Source organism: Podarcis filfolensis, assembly GCF_964270895.1.
Source record: "Podarcis filfolensis genome assembly, chromosome: 3".
In the NCBI taxonomy this organism is placed as follows: domain Eukaryota; kingdom Metazoa; phylum Chordata; class Lepidosauria; order Squamata; family Lacertidae; genus Podarcis; species Podarcis filfolensis.
Genome location: NC_139606.1, coordinates 53,959,930 through 53,968,857, shown reverse-complemented (window position 1 = coordinate 53,968,857; position 8,928 = coordinate 53,959,930).

Here is an 8,928-nt window from a genome sequence, read left to right as displayed (position 1 = left end):
TTCCCAGGGCTGTCTGAGGCAAAGGACAAGACACCAGTTCCATATATAGAAGCCAATTAGACCACAGGGCAGTATTCTTTATGACACCTGAGGCCAGCAGGCTCGCTTAGGAGGTGCAGGGCAGCCATCTGGCACAGACTCCTCTATCATCCAACATCTCACCACCACTTCCTGCCCACCAGCATCTGCCACCTGAGGCAGCTGCCTTACTCTGTCTAATGGTAGGGCCAGCCCTGCTGAGTCACACTGGAATTGCTGGATATATCTATTGATGTAGAAGGGAAAGCACATTCTCATTCAAGTTGCTGGGCTAATCAGGGCTGCTGAATTTTATATCAGTTTTCTTACAAATGGGAAAAGAGAATCATATTCTTTAGTAATCTGTTGCATCGTGGAATGTACCCAAATTTAAGCTGAAATTAAAAAAAAAGTATTTGGAAGGTATACATTGTTTATTTCCTGAATCCCTTTTTGGTTTCATAAGAGGTGTCAGGCTTTTTTTACCATTAAATTTTTAATGTACTTTTCAGCACTGTAATTTAAATACAGTACAAGCTTCAAATATTGATTTTGAGTTAACTTATGTCTGATATTTAAATCATAATGATAGTATTTCCTAAAGCGAAGCACTGCTGACCTCCATACTTTATTGTCTTTTATATTTTATGAGTAAAATTAAACTGCTGTCCCAGAATGAAGGTGCATCGTTATATGCCCTGATTATCAATGCATTTCAACCAACATGAAAAAGTACCGGAAATTTTTCTTCAACTCTCTAGTGAATTTTTTCTTTAATAAATTAAGAAAAGTTATCCACTTCCCATTCTAAAATATTTTGATTCATGTGTGGTGAAATGCTATGGAATTTAGCTTGGAATTAAATTCCGCTATGTTGAGTATGGTTTATTCCCTGGTATGTATGTTTAGGATTACAGCTTTAGGAAAGAGATTTCATCTGGAATAGTCAGCTAGGACTGGGCAAAAGTCCCCACTCTCCATCTCCACTGGGTCTTGTTCACTCTGAAATGGGGAGGGTTGAATATTGGAGATCTTCGGAGTGGGAAGGGGTGAAAGTTTGAGGATTTGGGGGTTGAGCAACTTACTGAAACGGGTTAGAAGGCAGTCAAGCAATGTTATTTTCTTTTCTACCTTGCTTTAAAAAGCCAATGTATGGACTATTCCAAGCTTGGTAAAGTATTCTTGGTAGTCCCACTGCCCCCAAGATGCACTTTGAAAACAAAAACCCAAAATGTTTCTGGGCCACTGCTTGGAGTAGAACATGCATGTGCTCCCTGATGTTGCTGGACTACAAATCCTTGTGTCCCTGATATTATCCATGCTGGCTAGCACTGATGGAGCCCCCTACCCCTTCAAATGTTCTGCCCCATACATTCACCCACTCCCAATCTCTGGGAGGGATTCTTTCCCACATGATGATCTCAAACTCATCAGTAAAGGTTACCAATTGCTTCCCATGCTGATATTAGGAGATTACATGCTCATACAACATGGCGGAGCACAGAAGCAATGTCTGAGCACAAAAGTGAAAGGGACACGTTGATTTATTTCCAAAATGCATACCATGCCCACCCTTCCAAAGGAGCTCAGGGTAGGAAATGCTTTGTTAGGTTTGCTATTCAGAAAAAGAAGACTAAGAAACATTTGGGTTGTTAGCTGAAACATCTCCTGCATTACAGGGTGTTGGACTAGATGAGCCTCATGTTCCCTATCAATTCTATGATCTGTGGTCTCCTTTTACATCCTAGGGCAACCTGGTGACATTTCTGAAAGGAGCTGGCTAATTTTCAGGTTCATAAATTACAAAGGTTGTTTTCTCACTGTTGCCTAGACCAGTAATCCTGGGAATCCATTTTGCCTGGACAGCTTGTCACACCAAGAATAAAATACCATTCCTACATTTAGTTCAGCATATTAATCAAAGGAAAACAAAACTGGAATAGTAGGAGTAATTCTGACAACTCCCAACTCCTGCCATATACCTGGGGTCTCAGAGTCTGCTCTGCTTTTTGAAAATGAGTAGCAGGAGCAATCTCTGTGGCAGCTCAGAAGCTTCAACACAGCACAGTGCTGTTCATGCACACAAATTTTTGTTTTTTTCCAGAGTCCAGGTGTTATTGTCATCTAAACAATGTTCCATATTATTTCCCAATTTAATCCAGATCTCCGTCTTTTGATGTGGAGACTGCAAAAACATGCTTGCAACACCAAGTCCATAATAAACTGACCTCAGATTGTTTCTTCCCTCAAAGTGTTATAGATTATACCTTCTGATTTTGAAAACTTTCTAACCAAAACATTGAGCTGTTATTGAGCTGTTATCTAGTCTTTTACAGTGAGTGCCGGTCTGCTTGCTCTAGATTAGGATTTTTCCAGAGTATGTAATTTGCCTACTGCTGCTTGATTTTAACAGCCTGCAATTCTTTTTTGGGAACATTTTTTTAAGGAAAAAAAATTTTTTTGGTTCATTTTCTAGATGAGGACTTGAAGAAAGGCACAGAAGTGTGCGGGCAAACAAATCACCAGGATCCTATCTGAATTTCTCTCTTTCCCCATTGCAGCCTAAAGGGGCTTGGAAAAAAGTAGAGCAGAAACACACAGCTGTAAATTATTCAAGTGATTCTGCCATTTCTAGAAGCAGGCAGGATGGTCTGCCCATAAAACATTAAAATGACATTTCCAAGTAGTGACAGGTGGTTTGGGAGAACGCTTATGAATGAACAGAGCAGGGCTTTGTGGGCAGAGAAATGTGTTCAGCTGTAAACAAAGTCATACCCCGTTGCTTATTTCCACACAAACACCCTATTGAATTTTGAATAAGGATGCACGAACATTAATGCACAAAATACTATCTTGTACATAAATTAAAGGAGGTTTGCTCAGTGGAACTCTGAGCTGCAAAATTGGGACAGAGTTTATATTCCATTATCCATGCCTCACCTTCGGAAAGGCAAGCTGTTTGTCCTAGTTCAGAACTGAAACATCCTGAAGAGTATTAAACACTTCTGACTGGAAATATAGAGACTTGGTTCAGTTATAACTGCCCTTGTTTTCCCTAGTGCCAGTTGAAAAGAACAGATGCAAGGAAAGTTAGGACTATTTTTTTTAACCTCAACAGACAGTGCAGGGTTGCCCAATTCCCTGACCGGATAATCACATTTTTCAAGAGGGCAGCCTCACGGCAATGTCAGATGCCCTTCCATTTAATGATGTTTGGGCTTTTTAGAACTAAAATATTGCATTGGACAGTCTGAAGACAGACTTCCTGTCGAGCAGAAACTCTCACCGGGCAAGCAATATCAATGAAATCTGTTATCTGTCGAGGCTCGTGGAGTTGAAGGCTTAATAGATCTCTTCAACTTCATCATAGCAAACTGGTTCTATTTCCCACATCAAAATTCACTATGCTTTTTATAATTTCAGCTCATTCTACAATGATGGAAGACCTACAAAAATACACAGAAAGGAGGGATATCATACGTGCTTCTGTCCAGAGAGCTAGAAAGGGTGGTGGTCTTTACCTAGTGATGCTCCACTGGACCTGTAGGGTGCACAAGATAATTGCTAGCAGCATGCCCATTAAAGCTACTTCCACTACCAATACAGTGGGACCTCGGGTTACAGACGCTTCAGGTTACAGACACTTCAGGTTACAGACTCCGCTAACCCAGAAATAGTACCTCAGGTTAAGAACTTTGCTCCAGGATGAGGACAGAAATCGTGTGGTGGTGGCACAGCGGCAGTGGGAGGCCCCATTAGCAAAAGTGGTACCTCAGGTTCAGAACGGACCTCCAGAACGAATTAAGTTCTTAACCCGAGGTACCACTGTATCATGTTGGTATGTCAGTCCATTGCAATTAGAAGGGGGGGGAATGGTACTTCTGAAGCTGTTTGTGTCCATCAGAATGAATGCCCAGGACTGATAATTTGACCGAACTACTGAGGAAATTTTGTTCTGGAGCTGAATATAACTTTAACTGGCGATATTAAGTTTTGAAATGGTGAACATGAAAATGCATAAAATCTGTGCTCTTCTATTGAGCTATGTAATGTCCCCTGATACAGAACCACCTGCAAACGTGTGTGTGCACACGCATGCACGCACATGCACGTGAACACACACGCACAAACACACAAGTTTAGGAATCATTTGCAAAAGAAAACGAGGAGAGAAAGCATATTTTACTTTTGGTGTTCCAGTGCTATTTTTCTAGAAAAAGAGGTGCCAGAACTCACCATGAGCACCTCCCTTGTTCTCTTAGAATGGCAATGGCGCCCACCTGAGAGGTGCTGAAACTGAGTTCTGGTGAGTTCCTGGCTGAAAAAAGCCCTGGTGTTAACTAAAGTTACATGACGGATGCGGGTGGTGCTGCGGTCTAAACCACTGAGGCTCTTGGGCTTGCCGATCTGAATTCACATAACAGAGTGAGCTCCTGTTGCTCTGTCCCAGCTTCTGCCAACCTAGCAGTTCAAAAGCATGCCAGTGCAAGTAGATAAATAGGTACTGCTGCAGTGGAAAGTTAAACGGCGTTTCCTTGTGCTCTGGCTTCCATCACGATGTTCCGTTGCACCAGAAGCAGTTTAGGCATGACCCAGAAAGCTGTCTGTGGACAAACACCAGCTCCCTTGGCCGTAAGCGAGATGCGTGTTGCACCCCATAGTCACCTTTGACTGGACTTAACCGTCCAGGGGTCCTTTACCTTTTTGCGTTTTTACCCCATGACTAGCATCACATATATCTTCACAGAGTTCTAGACACTATGAAAACCATCAGCTCAGGGAATTGTCTGACATTTATGGCTTGACACCTTTTAATTTCTTAAAATGGACCTAGCTTCCATCTTTCCCCCCTCCACCCCTAGAATAGGCCACTTCTTCCTCCCACTCATCTATCTGGCCACTGGTGTCTACGGCTGCTGGCCTGCATATGCAAGTGACAGTTGAGAGAAATATTCAGCGGGCTTCTCTGGCAGGATGTTGTGCTGGTTTCACAGCCATGTGCCAGCCGAACGTTGCCAGAGCGCTCCACCTGTTCACTGTCCATTTTTATCTTGGCTCATGGATTTACCACCTTCCTGCCATGTCTTCTACCTCCAGAAGTAATAATTTGGTTTACACCAGGATTGCAAAGTGCAAGCCAAGCTCAGCACTGAGGCCAACTGCATAATAAACTTGAGCAATCACATTTATTCAGCATGGGTTTCTCCCATATACACTCTAATATTTATTTTCATTGCCATTCCACTATAAACACACACACAGGTTTTATTTTAATGGAACTGAATGCAGTTAAAAAACAAAACACCACAACCCTCATTCTTGAATTGATGTAGAGCTTACTTATTGGGGATAGCAAGCCGTAATGAGAAAAGAAGGCAAGTCTATAATGAGTTCTGCCATTATTGGATGCATCAAAGCATGTTCTCATGCACGCATGAGCAAATACTATCCTGAGACTGGCTTGCTACTTGTAAACAGTGGGTTGTAGCATCTCATGGGGAAACCATGAGTAAGCTTGTCCTTTTTTTTCTTTCCCAGAAGAGAACAGACATAGGAAAAGCCATAATGTGCTGAATTGTTGGCATGACTGAGTTGGCGAAAGCACTGAATGGTTCTTCATTCCCAGCTGCTGGTTGATTGATAGAACTGAATTGGTAATAACTCTGGAGGGAGCAGTTTGCCGTGTCTTCCATCTGGAGCTGCTGTGTTGTGAGACTCATGAAGATGGCGACCAATCAGGCTGATTTGGCAGCACTTCCCTGCCAAGCCAGACTTGTTTGCTGGGGAATAAGCAAGTTGTCAAGAGGTAGGGATCTGGAATGAAGGGAGTTTTGATGCATCTAATGGTAGTCTTTCATTAAACAAAACGAATGAAGTAACTGGAAATGGTAAGGGCAATCTAAACAAAGGCCCATTTGTTACTTGGCAAGCCAAAGGAGAACTTTATGTACTGAGCTTCTTCCTCGCCATATCCATTGCTTCCTAATGGGCCAAGTTCTGACCTTAGATTTGCACCATACACTGTCATTATGGGCATCAATTAAACATATGAGGAGCCAACAGCTGCCACTGTCTTTAAATTGCCATCAAGCATTTCTGTTCCATATGGCAAAACCCAGGTCCAAATGCTCTCCACAGTTGCTCCCCAATGAACTGTGTGTAACTGAAAGTTTTAAAGTGGATTTCTGCTACCACCTGAAACAAAGGAATCTGAAAACTGTTGTGACAAAGTATGTGTCAGCTGACCTTCAGTTGTCTTCCTACTGTCCCCCCCCCCCAGGATATAGACAGGAATAAATAATTCTTCCGATAGATGTGGGTAGATTGTATTTTGTGGATCCCATATACTGAAAAACATTTTGTTCAACGATCGAGCAATAAAATAGATATTGAAGTTGAATAAGTATGAAGCAGCATATACTCTTATGCTCTTTCACCAAACTACAGCGCTCTTAATTTCTTGATATGACTATAATATAACAGACATTGCAAAACTTTAATTTTATTTTTTAACTATCTAGTGTGTCTGTAACTAGAAAAATTGGGAAAGTAAGAACATGTGTTAGATCTGTGCCTGCACTGATTTCCACAAGTATTAGTAGAATTCCTTGGAAAGACTGAGAAGCTAATAACAAATCAGTTATTATCGATTGTTTGCTACATCTATGGTCTCAGCCATGCTTTTGCTTGACCCATATTATTGTTCTAATTGTGTACTGATTAATTCCCCCAGATCTGGGATTTCCTCCCTCATTGTTCCATAGCTGTGCCTTGCAAAAATTCAGTCTTAACCAGTAAATTGTATCTTATAATATGCACAGAAAATCCAAAGAGAGATTTTGCATGACTGAATAAACAGGAGTGTTTACACAGCCTCATTCTCTATGTGGAGCCTTATGTAGCCAGAACAACACCACTCAAGCGAACTAGGAAAGCATTAGCAAGCTGAGAGGAACCCTAAGGTTTGCAAAAGTACAAAAACAAACAAAACCCATTAGGGAAAAGAAAAATATTCCCCACCTCAAAGAGTCCAAATGGGACTGAGCATGTGCAGTGGACATGGAATGCAGACTGTTGAGAAGAAAAGAAAAATTGAGAAAAGGGATAACTAGCATGGCATGTCCCTGGATGTTGGCACAGCTGACAGGCTGAATCCTTGAACAGGAGTATGCTGCACTGTAATATTTTGTAGCAGGCCCTATAATAATGCATTTTATTCAAAGGGGACTGCAAAAGATGTAACACAGAAACATGCTGTGTGTGTATGAGGGGGGAATGGTACATCCCTACTTGTCTTCCTGGCCCTGTCACCTTTCCTCAGCAATGTTGCATCCTTGCAGCACATAAATAACATCTCATCTACTGCAGATATTAGTTTTCTAAGATTATATATTTATTCAGGTAAGTTTGATTTGCCTCCTCAAGGTCGGTGTGCTCTTGAGAGGAAACCTTCTTCTTGATGTCTTCCCATTCCCTGTTTTTAGAAGTAATTGCTGGGATGTTTATGACATAAATCATAGCCAATCTTAAGAGTCTTGTTTTCTCCCCGGTGCTACATTTGTATATTATTTCTCTCAAAGAGAATGAGTCAGTGTAGCCCGCGGTTCTCTGTGACATGGAAGGTTGGCATTGCCACAAGTCAACTCCAAGCAGTTGCCAGGGACACATCTTTACAGGGTAACACTTCAGATTCAACAACAGAGGGAACAAGCAAGTGCTTTTCTTGCACAGGAAGAAGATAAATTAGACTAGGGGGCCTGATGATGCTATGATTAGGGTCCAAAGACGATTGGACAAGAGACAGAGAGCTCTTAGATTGTAAGAGGGGCATTTAGGGGCCAGGAGGAACATTTGGTGTTTTGAGGAGGCACTGCCATAGTATTTGGGGCATTAGAGTTGCAATCATACAAGAAGCATATGCTCCAACATGTCCAGGCCAGAAACTGGGATGCCCGTCTTCTGGGATGCATTCCTGGGCTAGTTATATAACCTATGTGAGAAAAAGCATTTTTTTTCCAGGGCCATGCTTTCCCATGAGAGCACAGCGCCCAAGAGTGTGTGTTCTGGGGGACGGCACAAGATCATGGTCTCAAAAAGTGCTTTGTTCAGGGCAAGACTGCAGGAGATCATGGCGCCCAAAATGGCTGCTGTACTCCCACATGCAAAAAATGGGATGTCTCGGTTTTCCGGGACAGTTGAGGGGTATGCAAGAAGTACACTACTCATACACATTTACCTGGAACATATTTCACTGAACTATCTAGAGCGCAGTTTAGGAAAATGGAGAGCAAGATTATACAAGATGTGGAGAAAGTAGATAAAGAAGAAGTTTCCTTTCTTTATCATAATACTAGAACCGAGGGTCAACTAGTGAAGTTCAGTGTTGGGAGATTCAGAAGAAAGTACTTTTTCACACAGCACATAGTTAAACTATGGGATTTGCTCCTAGGAGCTGTAGCGATGGCCACCTACTTGGATGGTTTTAAAGGGGGATCCAACAAATTTATGGAGGATGAAGCTATCAATGGCTATCACCATACATTCAATATCCAACAATAAACTCTTTGTAATATGAAAATCACACATGGCTGAGTCAAACACATCAAAGAAAATTAAAGTGAAAGAATGTTTATTTTTTAAAGCAGGCATCCAAAACTTCTTACTGATGGGGACTGTTTAATAGCAATCCGAAGTGTCAGCACTGCTGCACAAAATTCCATATTGTGGGTTCTAGCACAGCAAACATTGCACAGTGTTACTAAAAATGCCTTGCCTAATTATCTTGGTGGTCAGCTAGTGTTGTACAGCATAAGGTGGTCCCTCATAAGCTGGTGCCAAGTCATTTAAGGGTTTGCATACCAAGAACAAAATTCTATATTTGTGCCCATAGCATACTGGCAGATAGTGCAG